The sequence below is a fragment of the Ornithorhynchus anatinus genome, chromosome 5, assembly GCF_004115215.2.
Source record: "Ornithorhynchus anatinus isolate Pmale09 chromosome 5, mOrnAna1.pri.v4, whole genome shotgun sequence".
Lineage (NCBI taxonomy): Eukaryota > Metazoa > Chordata > Mammalia > Monotremata > Ornithorhynchidae > Ornithorhynchus > Ornithorhynchus anatinus.
In genome coordinates this window covers 45067392-45081353 of record NC_041732.1, presented here as the reverse complement: position 1 = coordinate 45081353, position 13962 = coordinate 45067392, and positions in this window count along the sequence as shown.

Here is a 13962-nt window from a genome sequence, read left to right as displayed (position 1 = left end):
AGTAGTGTTGTCCCAGAGTTGGCACTTTGTACTTGTGGCATGGACTGCTGTTGATACTTTCTGTGTACCATAAGACTGCATTAGCCTGACTCCCATTAGCACAGAGTTCCCTTAGACTGCGAGCCCAATATGGGACAAGGATTCTGCTCAATCTGTTTATGTTGCATCTACTCCCGTGCTTGGCACGTTAGTTGCTTAATAATAACTGTAGTATTTCTTAAGTGCTTACTATGTGCCCAGCATTGTACTAAGTGTTGGAGTAGATAGCATGCCAATCAGATTGGACATAGCCCATGTCCCTCATGAGGCTCAGAGTCTTAATCCCCATTTTACAGATGAGGCAACTGAGTCACAGAGAAGTGAATGACTTGTCCAAGGTCACACAGCAAACAAGTGGCAGAGCCTGAATTAGAAACCATGTCCTTCTGACTCCTAGGCCTGTGTTCTATCCACTATTCATGATGCTTCTTTATTCCCACTCTGCACAAAATCCCCTAGCTATTCCTATCTCCCTCATTTTTGCCCCCTTCCACAGACTGTAAGCTCATTGTGGACAATGAATGTATCTGTTTATTGTTGTATTGCACTCTCCCAAGAGCTTAGTACAGTGCTCTGTACAGTAAGTGCTCAGTAAGTACAATTGAATGAATAAATGAATAAATGAATATTCCAGTCCTGAACCACCACATAGACATAGCAAGGACCTCTGTGGTCCCTTCAGCCCCTATGGTTCATGAAGGGTGTGATGTTGATCTCTTCATGTAATAATGTTGGTATTTATTAAGCACTTACTCTGTGCAAAGCACTGTTCTAAGCGCTGGGGTAGATATAGGGTAATCAGGTTGTCCCACGTGAGGCTCACAGTCTTCATCCCCATTTTAAAGATGAAGTAACTGAGGCACAGAGAAGTTAAGTGACTTGCCCAAGGTCGCACAGCTGATAAATTTAGTTAAAGAATGATGAAGTGCTCTGTGACTAACTCTGTAGAAAAGTCCTATTAACTTAGGAAATATTACAATTTTAATTGTAAAAATGATAAAATTTTACACTTACAGAACAATCAAGGGATTTAAGACCTAGTAGATTTAGTTTCACAGCTACACTGGGTGGGTCAGTCAGGAGAATGAGTGACAGCAGGATACCCAAGAGCTGCTGTGTGAAGAGCTGAAATTGGGAAGCTGAAAGCAAGAAGGGAAGAGAAAACATTTCAAAGATGCAGGTAAACAAAGCTTCAGACAATATTACATCCCAAATGGAAGCTGGGAGTCAATTGCTGGGAGTCAGAAACAGCGTGGCCTGTTAAGGATGATTTTGAGATGGACAATGTCAACCTGTTGTCTGGAGTTCTTCCAACAGTGTTTCACAGCTTGAGCACAGAAACAGGGGAAGTGTACTGTGGAGATGATCCAGGGCTGTGGATTAAAGCTACAAGATAGGCCTAGGGACAGAGGATAGAGGGAGTTGAGTTCATTGGAGAGGGTGATGTTGAGGGTGTTGATTTGTACAACAAAAGAAGGTAATTTAGGTATGAAGTACAAAAGGAGCATGATGACTAGAAAATTGGACTGGGTCAAGGGATCAGAGGTCTCTGTGAGGGAACAGAGAGAGAGTGTGTGGGAGAGAAGGCAGGTGAGGTGTTTGTGATCAAATAGAGGGATTTTGGAGTTGGTGTGGGTAGAAATTGAGCAGTGATTAGAAATGATGAAATGAGCATGTGTTCAAGTTGAGAAATGGATGAGGTGGAGTGGGGAGGAGGTCAGTGGACTGGAGGAGTGAGAGCAAGTGGGCATGGAAGGGTCATCAGAAATATCCACATTGTCTTCATCATCAGAATGCTGTCATTTCATCAGCACTGAGACAATGCCCATAGTAACACAACCTCACTGGAGCAGGCAAGTGAGGAGAGTGGCAAATGGAAAGAGAGATCCAACTAGTTGCTATATAATGGACTGAAAGGCGATACACATTTGCCTGGAGAGCAATCAATAATAATAATTTTTTTAAATAGTATTTGTTCAGGGCATGTGCCAGGCACTGTCCTAAGAGTAGATTGGACTTTGTCCATGTCCTACATGGGACTCACAATCTTAATCCTCACTTTACATATGAGGTAACTGTTGCACAGAGAAATTAATGACTTGCCAAAAGGTCACCCAGCAGACAAGTTGCAGAGCCAGGATTAGAACCCAGGTCCTCTGACTCCCAGGCCCATGCTCTTTCCATTAGGACACACTACTTCTAATCATTGCAGTATTTGTTAAGCACTTACTCTGTGTCAAGTAGTGTGTTAAGCACTGGGTTCAATGCAATACAATTAGATCAGGCTCAATCTCTCCCCCTGGACAGAGCAAAAGCACAGTCAATTAATCAATCAATCAGTGGTATTTATTGAGTGCTTACTGTGTGCAGAGCACTGAACTAGTGGAAAGAGCATGGGCTTGGGAGTCAGAGGACCTGCTTTCTAATCCCAGCTCCGCCACTTGTCTGCTGTGCGCCCTTGGGCAAATCACTTAACTTCTCTGGGTCTCATTTACCTCATCTGTAAAATGGGGATTAAAACTGTGAGCCCCACATGGAACAACCTGATTACCTTATATCTGTCCCAGCACTTAGAACAGTGCTTGGCATATAGTAAGTGCATAACAAATACCATTATCATTATTATTATTGCTAGGTTCTTGGGATGGTACAGTATAACAAGGAACTGGCAAACAATGTATTGGACAGTTGGAAGACCATTGCCGAAGACAGAGCAGCCTAAACCACAGCAACTGAGAGAGGGGTGATATCCTTGAGCAAAGGTTTTTGAAAGGTCAGAATATCAGGAGGGAGGCTAGAAGAGACAGCAGGGCTTCTGGAAGACAAACTCGAGAGTTCAAATTACAGAGTCCCGGGAAGAAGGTTTCATGACTCTGGGTGTGATGGATTTAGCCGGTATCAATGGCAACACAGAATGCACATTAGAATCTGGTACTAGTATTTCAGCATTGGCATTTTAATGAAACAAAATAAGAAATTAAAGGAGGAAAAAGATACTTTTGTAAATGACTACTTTTAGTCACCTCTTGGGAAATGCACAAGAAAAATCCATGAGCAATAGTGAAAATTGAGAACAGTGTTGCTGAGTAGAAAGAGCACAGGCCTGGAAGACAGAGGACCTGGGTTATAATCTCTGCTCAGCCACATGTCTGCTGTGTGATCTTGGACAAGTCACTTAACTTCTCTGTACTTCAGTTCCCTTATCCGTCAAATAGGGATTAAATCCTACTCCCTCATATTTAGACTCCGAGTCCTATGTGTGACAGGGACTTTGTCCAACCTGATTTACTTATAACAACCCCAGACCTTAGAACAGAGCTTGGCATATTGTTAAGTACTTAACAAGTATTGTAATTATTTATTATTTTTATTATTATTAGGAAGAGCTAATAATCAATTTGCAAGACTTTTTCATTCAGTTTTTTTCAAAGCTGGCCCAACAATGGCTTCCCCGAAGGTTCCTGATTCTGGCAATTTTGGCCCTGATTGGGGTTACTAGAATGCAGGACAACCAACGTGGCCTAGAGGTTAGCACATGGGCCTGGGAGACAAATGATCTAGATTCTAATCGTGGTTCTGCCACTTGTCTGATGTGTGACTTTGGGCAAGTCACTTCACTTCTCTGTTCTCTCATTTGTAAATGAGGATTAAGATTGTGACCCCATGTGTGGGACAAAGACTGAGTTAAACTGGATTACCTTGTATCTACCCCAGGGCTTAGAACAGTGCCTGCCACATAGTAAGTGCTTAACAAATGCATTATTATTATTATTATTATTATTATCATTATCATCATCATCTCTGGCATTAGAAAAGTGCCAACAGTTCAGACCGGTCCAGTCCCTGCCAGTAAGTTACATTAAAGAGTTGTTCAGTGGGCTAAACGTTAGGATTGGGATTCCAGTGCTGAGTTAGAATCTTGCCCTAGTTGCTGATTAACTTGGATGAATCTATTTCTCTCTCTAGGTCTGGTTTTGAGGACTCGACCATTGAAAAGAGTAGAAAGCACATATAATAAAGGGCATTTATTCAATCAATCAATCGATCGTATTTATTGAATTCTTACTGTGTGCAGAGCACTCTACTAAATATTTGGAAGAGTACACTTTAGGAGTTGGTAATAATGTTGGTATTTGTTAAGCACTTACTATGTGCAGAGCACTGTTCTAAGCGCTGGGAGAGGTACAGGGTCATGAGGTTGTCCCATGTGAGGCTCACAGAACCCAAGGAGCTTACACAGTCTAGAGGGGAAGACAGACACTAAAACCAATTACGTATATGGATATAAGTGCTGTGGGGCTGAGGCTGAGGTGAATAAAGGGTGCAAATCCAAGGACAAGAATGATGCAAAAGGGGGAGGGAGTAGGAGGAATGAAGGCTTGGTTGGGTAAGGTCTCTTGAAGGATATTTTAATAGGGTTTTGAAGGTAAAGTGTAATGAATGCAAAGTTATAATAACAATGTTGTAGCTGCAAATTCAGTTATCTCTGGATTTGTGGTATGGATGTTAGTCCAGTAAAAAATTGGGCTGAAAGCTTATAAAATACAAAGTGTTTTCTGTCTCTTTTTCAGTTTCTATTGTTTCAGTTTACAAGGGAATATGAGTCTGGGGGTTCCATGGGACTGAGTGGATTTGCTGCAGAAAATTGCTTGTATTGGATGCACAATAGGTTTGTGGCTTGCTAATATAGGATTCCCTGGACAGATGGAAGGCTTTTGGGGAAACCTCTGTGGTTCAGATTCCTCCAATTAAAACACTGGTTTACCATCCACCCCTCCTCTGATTGGTTTCCCAAGCAGGATCCTATTGGTAGGTAAATCTGCCTGTTGAGTCTCTTCTCTTGGGACTGAACCCTTGGGTACTGTATTTTGTTTCGCAGGCCAGCAGATCTCCTGCCTACCAGTCCCTTGATCTTTACATAACAAAAGTAAAAACTCCAGGAAAAGGCATATCAGAAACCGTGGAGGCAGAGGTTGAGGGGAACAGATTGGATGTGGTTGTCGGAGTTTGGGATCGAAGAGAGAGAAGATGGCAGAGTTTCAATACCATTTGAAGTCCAATAATAAGCTACAAACAAGTGAGAGACTGTAAGCTCATTGTGGGCAGGGAACATGTCTATCAACTCTGTTGTATTGTACTCTCTCAAGCACTTAGAACAGTGCTCTGAACATAGTAAGTGCTCAATAAACATTATTGATTGACTGAGAAGGAAAACAGAAAATATTATTTAATCCTGTAGCTTTTTCCTGCTTCCCCTCCATGCAAAACCCAGGAAACGATGTGGTCTAGTGGATAGAGCACAGGCCTGGGAGTCAGAGAACCTGAGTTCTAATCCCAGCTCTGCCACTTGTCTGCTGTATGACTTCAGGCAATTCACTTCACTTCTCTGTGCCTTGGTTGCCTCAGTCTGTAAAATGGGGATTAAGACTGTGAACCCCATGTGGAACATGGACTGTGTCCACCCTGATTATCTTTTTATCTATGCCAGCACTTAGTACAGTGCCCAGCACCTAGTAAATGCTTAACAAATAACATAAAAAAAATTCTTCCTTGCCGGAAGCAGGCATGAGGAGGGACATACTGTCATGACCCAGACTTTAGACACAGGAAATTGGGAGTAAGTGGGGGTTCCAAGACATTGGCTGGACCAAGATCCCACCCAGTGGGATCCCTCAGAGACCCTTCCTAGCAGCTTTTCTTCTGCTTGCCCACAAATCCCAGTAAAAATCTAGACAGGCACCCCAATTTTTCCTCCCCACTACCAGCCCCCTCTTCACTAGTAGTACCAAAACCAAGCCCTTAGTACACTTGCAAAAGGGAATAGTAGCTTTGTAAGAACACCTCAAAAACCATCTTTCTTTGGGGCATTTGTCAAAGACAAGAATCTCTATCCTTAAAGTAGGATTGGCTTCATGATACCTATGTGTTCTCCTGGCTGGGGGTTAGGAAGAGCGGGACTTGGGGGAAAAAGCCTTGGGGAGAATTCAGAGAATGTTTGCAACTAAATGGCAATGATTGTTCTCTGCAAGGCTGACCAAGAGTGCAGTCTTCTTCAAAAACCAAGGTAACCATTCATGATGCCAGACAACAGCTGGAGGAAGTCACCCTTCAGCCCATGGGGAAGGATGACCCTCAGTTACTGCAGTCTGTCTGCAGGTGGGCCTGCTCAGGACTTCAAAGTGAGGCTGAGCCTCACTAGGTTGGTGAGCCTGGAATCTCGTCCTCATAGAGAAAAAAAAGCTCTGCTCCTGGAGCCCAGAACCATCTCCCTCTGGAGGGGGACAGCTGGAGTTACTAGTTCATTATCTCCTAAAATGAGACTTTGATGCCACCATTAAGCGCAAATGGATCGATCCTCCCTGTTCAAGCCCCACTGCTGAGGCTGATGAGGAAAAGAGGTCGTTTGGCATCTCTCAGAGCGGAATGTGAACTGGGAGCTCGCTCGCTGCCAGGCGGGTGCTGAGAAAATGAACAAGAACAGAAGGAAGTGCTGCCCCCTGCCCCTACCAAGCCTCCCTTTAACAAACCCATCTTTCTGGGCAGACAGGGTGGAGGCTGGGTTCTGGCCTTCCTGATGTCCTCCTGGTCAGAATGGAGCTGGGCCTCCCATCCACCCTGTTCCCTATGGTTAGGTTGGCTGTTGACCCAGTCTCTTACTAGACCCAGGTCTAAATAGAACCTGGTTTCTAAGCTCCACTCCATCACTTGTCTGCTGTGTGACCTTGGACAAGTCGCTTCCCTGTCCTCAGTTCCCTCACCTGTAAAATGGAGATTGAGATTCGGAGCCTTATGTGGGACAGGGATTGTGTCCAAACAGATTATCCTTTACACCAGTGCTTAGTACAGTGTCTGGCACATAGTAAGCGCTTAACAAATACCACAATTAATATTATTGTTTAGACAGTCCATTTTTCAGCTGGCCTGTCTCCTTGACTGGATCTAGGATGGAACCAGATGCTCTTCTGTCCATTTTTTAATTTTGAGTGCCTGGCGTCTCCTTGTTATGGCTCTGATGTGGACTAGAGTTACACAGACCTGGGAATGGAGGTGTGATGGCTCTGAAGCAAGTAGGGGTGGGGGTCAGGGATCCTCTAGAGGCATGCTCTAGGATTGGCTAAACTTAGGTGTCCTTCCACAATATGGCACCCATGCCATCATCCTGGTATGCTGTGGGCTTGAAGTAGCACATGTGACTTCACTTGTGTCTCCTTATCCGGGTTCTGTGAGGTCTATCTGTGGCTGAACTGGACCAGGTGAGGCCTCTGTTCTTTGCTCTTCCCCCACCACTTCTGTCACTTCTGGAGCAACTCTAGAGGGTTACACACCTCCACGATTGTCATTTCGAGGGGCAACAGAGCAACGGGGCATGGCCCCCACCACCTTCAAACTGGATTCCAGGCTTTCTTCTGCCAACTCTCTTCCTATCTCATAAGCCCGTATCTCTGACATTAGCCTTGAATCCTCTCTCTCATTCAACCCAGATACTCATTCGATCACTAAATCTTGTCAGTTAGACCTTCACAGTATCGCTAAAATTTGCCCTTTTCTCTCCATCCAAACTGCTACCACATTAATCCAGTCACTTATCTTATCTCACCTTGATTACTATATCAGCCTCCTTGAAGACCTCCCTGCTTTCCCACTCCCACTGGAATGTGCTAACATTGCCAAGATGGCACCTCTGAGGGCCCCTTCCTTTTCTCCACAGGCCTCCAGCCCCACTGGCTGCAGCTCAGCCAGCCCTGGTTCAGCATTCCCCATTCTTCCTCCTACTGTCCAGCCCTTCCCCTGTCCCTGCATCACTCTCCTAGCAGCCAAGAGCAACAGGATAGTGAACGCTGACGGCCAGCTCCTTCTATGTTCTATGTTGGTATTTGTTAAGCGCTTACTATGTGCCGAGCACTGTTCTAAGCGCTGGGGTAGATACAGGGTCATCAGGTTGTCCCACGTGGGGCTCACAGTCTTAATCCCCATTTTACAGATGAGATAACTGAGGCACAGAGAAGTTAAGTGACTTGCCCAAGGTCACACAGCTGATTAGCGGCAGAGCGGGGATTCGAACCCATGACCTCTGACTCCCAAACCCGCGCTCTTTCCACTGAGCCACGCTGCTTCTCAATGCTCCTGTAGGACTCACTAATTAGGCCACGTAAGTGGTCCATAGGCTCCGTCCAGACAGGTACAGCATGGAGCCTGGTTGCTTAGCCACTTGGGAGTGAAAAGAGAGAGAGAGGAAGAGAGCACTGAGCATTAAGGGAAAAAGCACGGGCCTGGGAATCAGAGGATCTGGGTTCAAATCCCAGAGCCACCACTTGTTGGCTGTGTGACCTTGGGCAGGTTACTTAAGTTCTCTGAGCTTCAGTTAACTCATCTATAAAACTGGGACTGTGAGTCTCATTTGGGTTATTGACTGGGTCCAACTCTGTATCCGCCCCAGCACTTATTACAGTGCCTGGCACATTGTAAGTGCTTAACAAATACCATTAAAAGAGACAGAGAGAGGTAGAGAAGGAGAGAGAGAGATAGGTGCAACACACTGAGAAGCATTGCAGGTTTGAAAACAAAACCTTTCTGCAAGAGGTAAATCACCAAGGCTGGGACTCAAAAATCCCTTTCCTGCTACTTGTCTGCTTTATGGTCTTGGGCAAGTCACTAAACTTCTCTGTGCCTCAGTTCCCTCAACTGTAAAATGGGGATTAAGACTGTGAGGGACAGGGACTGTGTCCAACCCAATTATCTTGTAACTATCCCAGTGCTTAGAACAGCACCTAGCACATAGTAAGAACTTAACAAATACCACAATTATTATTATTAGAGATGGGAAAGTGATTTAAGAATGACATATCCAGCCACAAGAATCAGGCACAGAGCCCTGGGAAACCCAGGCTTGGAGTCATTGTGCATGCAGACACTGAAGGTGACTTGCAAAGAGGGAAGGTGACTGTGCAAGAAAAGCAAATGCCTTTAGACTGTAAGCTCCTTGTGGGCAGGGAACATGTTTACCGACTCTATCGTATTGTTCTCTCCCAAGTTCTTAGTACAGTAAGTGCTCAGTAAATACCACTGGTTGATTAAATGTGGGCTATTCAGTCCTCAGGTTGTACTTCAGATAGATTGGAAGTCATTTTTCTACCTGATTCCCACAGCAGTCATGCACATTGCACCTAGAATTTGTGGGACCTTTGTTAGGACTTTGTTAGGACCCAAAGGACTCTATTCTCCCCAGGACCCCCACCCACCCAGAGTCATGGGACATTGTGCTCCCCTGCTCCTCCCCCCCCAGGCCTTGGGACATTGTGCTCCCCAACCAACCTCCCCCAACTCCACCCGGAAGCGGCCATCCTTTGGGAAGCCCTCACTCCCTCCTCCCCCATGAGGTGATTGATTTTCCCCGCCCCCTTTGACTCCCCCATCCCTGGGCAACAATGTCCTTGTTCTCACTGTGTTACCTTACTTTAGCCGCCACCTACGCCCGCAACCCACATCGGACATCCTCAGAGCTCCCTCCGCTGCCTCAGAGACATTTGGACCATGAGCCCCAGGACTCTCCTTGCCGCTAGCCTTTTGACTCTGATTTTGATCAGGTCGACCCTTAGTCAAGTCAACACCCGACCCTGGTCATCACCCGCTTATTAATAATATTTTATTGTATCGTGTTACTATATTACCGCTTTCGCATGTTATCGTTAATTGTTCTCAGTGCTGCCACCTACCTCTCTGGCCTCACCATGTCCTTCCACACCCCTCCTTCCATCTGCCCCTCCCAATCCTCCCCTTCCCCTTCCCCTCTCTAGCCCAGGTCTTTTCCGCTCTCTCCTCTGCCTCCTACCCTCCTGCCCTCCCCTGCCCTAGAACTCCACTTTACCAGCGCCACTCCTCTTCCCCCTCCCCATACAATTCTTCCCACCAACCCCCCTCCTCCCATCCTCCCTCATCCCTCTTCCCCATCCATGCCCCATCCCAGTCCTCCTGTCCCACCGCCACCCCTCCTCCCCCTCTTCCGTCCAGGACCCCGCCACCTCGTTCCCATCCAAACCCTCCCCTTCCCCTCTCTCCCCCCCCCCCACCCCCAGCTACTTTCAAGTGTAGCCTCTGGAATCCCCGCTCCATTACAGGTAAACTACCTTTCATCCTTGACCTTTTCCTTTCCCCCTCTCTCCTCCTCCTCACCCTTACCGAGACTTGACTCACTCCTGAAGACACGATCTCCACCACTGCTCTCTCCAGCGGAGGCCTCTCCTTCTCCCACCACCCCCAGACTCACCGGAAAGGGAGGAGGCGTTGGCTTCCTTCTCTCACCCCGATGCCTCTTCCACACTATCCCTCCCCCACCTTCCCTCTCCTTCCCCTCCTTTGAAGCCCATATCATTCGCCTCTACCACCCCCTCCAGATACTTGTAGCCGTCATCTACCGCCCTCCTGGTCCCACCACCGACTTCTTCAACCACCTTGACCCCTTTCTCACCTCTGCATGAAACAAAAACCTCTCACTCTAGGCTTCAAGGCTCTCCATCACCTTGTCCCCTCCTACCTCTCCTCCCTTCTCTCTTTCTACTCCCCACCCCATAGACTCCGCTCCTCTGCCGCCCACCTCCTCACCGTCCCCCGTTCTCGTCTATCCTGCCGTGGACCCCTGGCCCACGTCCTCCCACTGTCCTGGATTGCCCTCCCTCCTCACCCTTTCCCCCTGCTTTCCTCTGCTCCTCCCCCTCCCCCTTCCCCTCCCCTCAGCACTGTCCTCGTCTGCTCATTTGTATATATTTTTATTACCCTATTTATTTTGTTAATGAGATGTACATCCCCTTGATTCTGTTTATTGCTATTGTTTTTGTCTGTCTGTCTCCACCAATTAGACTGTATGCCCATCAATGGACAGGGATTGTCTCTATCTGTTGCCGAATTGTACATTTCAAGCACTTAGTACAGTGCTCTGCACATAGTAAGTGCCCAATAAATACTATTGAATGAATGAATGAATGAAAGAAATCAGGCTAGAGACAATGTATGAATGAAAACCAGGAGCCTTAGCCACACTCCTTCGAGGTTCCTTTTGGCAGAAGCAGCTGGCCCTGCAGAGGGTTGGGAGAGCCCAGGAAAGCCGACAGGCTCATGTAGATGCTTTGACTCTTTCCAGAAGGCCTGGATAAAGCCATGGACTTTTTTCTCAAGGTAGAGGCCTCCAATCTTCTGTCACTGACTTGAAAAGCAGAGTCCGCTGCAGAGCACCAAGCCTGAAAAATCACTACCTGGTGCTTCTCAAACCCTTTCCTTGTTTTCTCATTCATTCTTTGAATGAAGAGGAAAGCACCACTCCCCTTTAACTTCTGTTCTATGAGGACCTGATCTCCCCCTGCCATGGCTTTGACTTGGTGCTGGAGTGACATAGACCTGGGAGGGGAATGCAGTGACTACTCAAAAAGCAAGAAACGCCCAGGGAAAGAGCCCAGACCCCCAGCCTAAAGTCCTTTTCCACTGTCAGTCCCCTCATTGCCATTGTCATAGAAGTGGTAGTAGTGGGTAGAAATAGTAGTAATAGCAGCAGCAGCAGATGTAGTAGCTGCAACATTGGGTGGAATACACTGTACTAAGCCCCCCCCAAAATACAATAAACTTGAGACAGATTCCCTACACTCAAGGTGAAGTCAGGCATAAAAATATTTATAAATTGGTAATCAGAATAAATAAAAATAGACTACAATCAATCATACATAACATAGGCATGTAAAAATGAGAGGGTATGAATAACGATTTTTGTGCTAGAGCAGGCTGAGGGACAGATGCCACTTGGGTTAATCAAAGGGACTGGACCAGGAGATCAAGGTGGTTTTAGGTTTGGTGAAATGAGTTTCCTTTCCCTACACCCCAGAGTCTGACACCTACACCATCATGGAGACCTGGGTGCCTGGCAGAGAAAGAGGAAAGAAAGAGAAGGTAGGAAAGAGAGTTAAGATTCAGGGAATTATCAACAACAGAGAGAAAGACTGACAAATCAAAATGGGAAAGAGATTAAAAAAAATAGGACTAGGAGAGAGAAGGAATTAAAATAAAAATACTGGTTTTGTGTACTTTGCCTGGCTATTGGAGGAATAATGAGGAGACTTGGTGATCTTGGTATGAAAGCTGGCATGGGAAAGCACAATATCATTAAGATCATCCTTCTATCTCCTGGAACATGACTGGAAGAGCACTTTCCTCTGCCATAAATCGATTTCAAACACACCAGAAGCATGCTCGCCTATTATCTTCTAACTGTTACTGCATTCTCATGCGTCTCATTTCATATGGCCCCATTAGAGGAAGGAACTGAGGCTGGTTATCCATGGGCAAAGCAAGATGAGGAATTGACTTTGGTCTATTTTACAAAAATTTGATCGACAGCCAGTCTCGGTCACCAAGGACAAGCATCTTCCCTTTCCGCATTAAAGGGGGTTTGAGCAGAACTAGCTGAATCATCGGCTTGTCTTTGCCTGTGTTTGCTTAGCAGTAGTCAGGGACACTGCATCTGTGTGGTATGATCAAATGTGGAGAACCCTTTCAGGGAGCAGAAGTTTGGAGTGTGTCAAGAGGTCAAGAAACAAGATTCCAAAACAGATTTAGGTAATTCAGATCTCATCTGTCAGCTGCCTCTTAAAGCTAATCTACCTAACCAGTGGAAGTGACTCTTGTTGGTCCATCAAACTCTCCCCCCCATCACCAGCATGTACCCAATGGCCCTCCAAATGACAGCTCTTTCCTGAGAAGTCAACACTCTCGACCTCCATTCCCCAGGCCACCCACCGATGATCCAAACCCAAATCAGCCTTGGAAAACCCAAAAGAAGTTTGAGTCACCAAACCAAATCAGGTGAGTGTGCCTGTCCAAAATAGCACCCCAATTCCTAATTCCTTTGTGGCCAAAATATCTACTGAAAGAACCAGTCTTGGTCTCTCTTAGTTTGGAATGACTTTTTACATTTGTATGTGGTTGCACACATACGTGTATCTATCTATTTAATACATTTGAGGTCACTCTCTGATATGATCTTCTCATTTTAAGAGCAACTAAATTCCCCCTCTGAAGAGGTTGATTTCTTGGCCTTAATCTTCCTTCAGCACCCCCCATCAGTTTTCAGAGTTTGTGGGGTGGGGTCCTGTGACCCCTTCAGAAGTGAAGAACTGAGTCTAGCTCTGTGGAATATATTTAAGGGATATATTAATGATGTGTATTTATAAATAATGGATTATTTTACAGTAGAACTCTCCCAGATGGCTTCTCTCCACAGCTGCGAAGCAGGCTGGATGAGTCAGACTTTCAACTTTACTTACACATGGATTTTGGAGGTTGAATATATATTGGAATTTAGCGTGTGGCTGATCAGTGCCGGGAGCAGTCAGTGGGTTGAGGAGAACTTCTAACTTTGCTCAGAGCCCTTTCCATCACACAGAGAAGTTCTTGCCCCAGCTAAGAACAGGAAGAGGTCCATCCTCAGGGTCAGATGGCCAGTGGAGTTTTTTGGTGAAGTTTTCAGAATCAATGTGAATGCACAGAAGAGAGTTTACTAATGCCTCCAAGGCTGCAAAGGCTCTTCTCTTTCTGTACTGTGGACAAGGAGACATGTGGATAAGTTGCAGGCTAAGGGGTTTAGAATGATTCTAAATAAAACAATGGAGGTTACTAGAACCTAGAATGGGTCCCCCCACACCTCTACTCCCCCCAGCGCCTCTCACCTCTGGGGCATGGGAAAATACGGGGTATTTTCTAAAGAAATCTGGAAGGCATAAGTCGGTGTGGATAATAATAATAATAAAAATAATAATAATAAGTGGTATTGGTTAAGCACTTACTATATGCCGGCACTGTACAAAGTGCTGGGGTAGATACAAGCAACATGAAGCGGCATGGTGTAGTGGATAGAGTGCAAGCCTGGGAGTCAGAAAATCATGT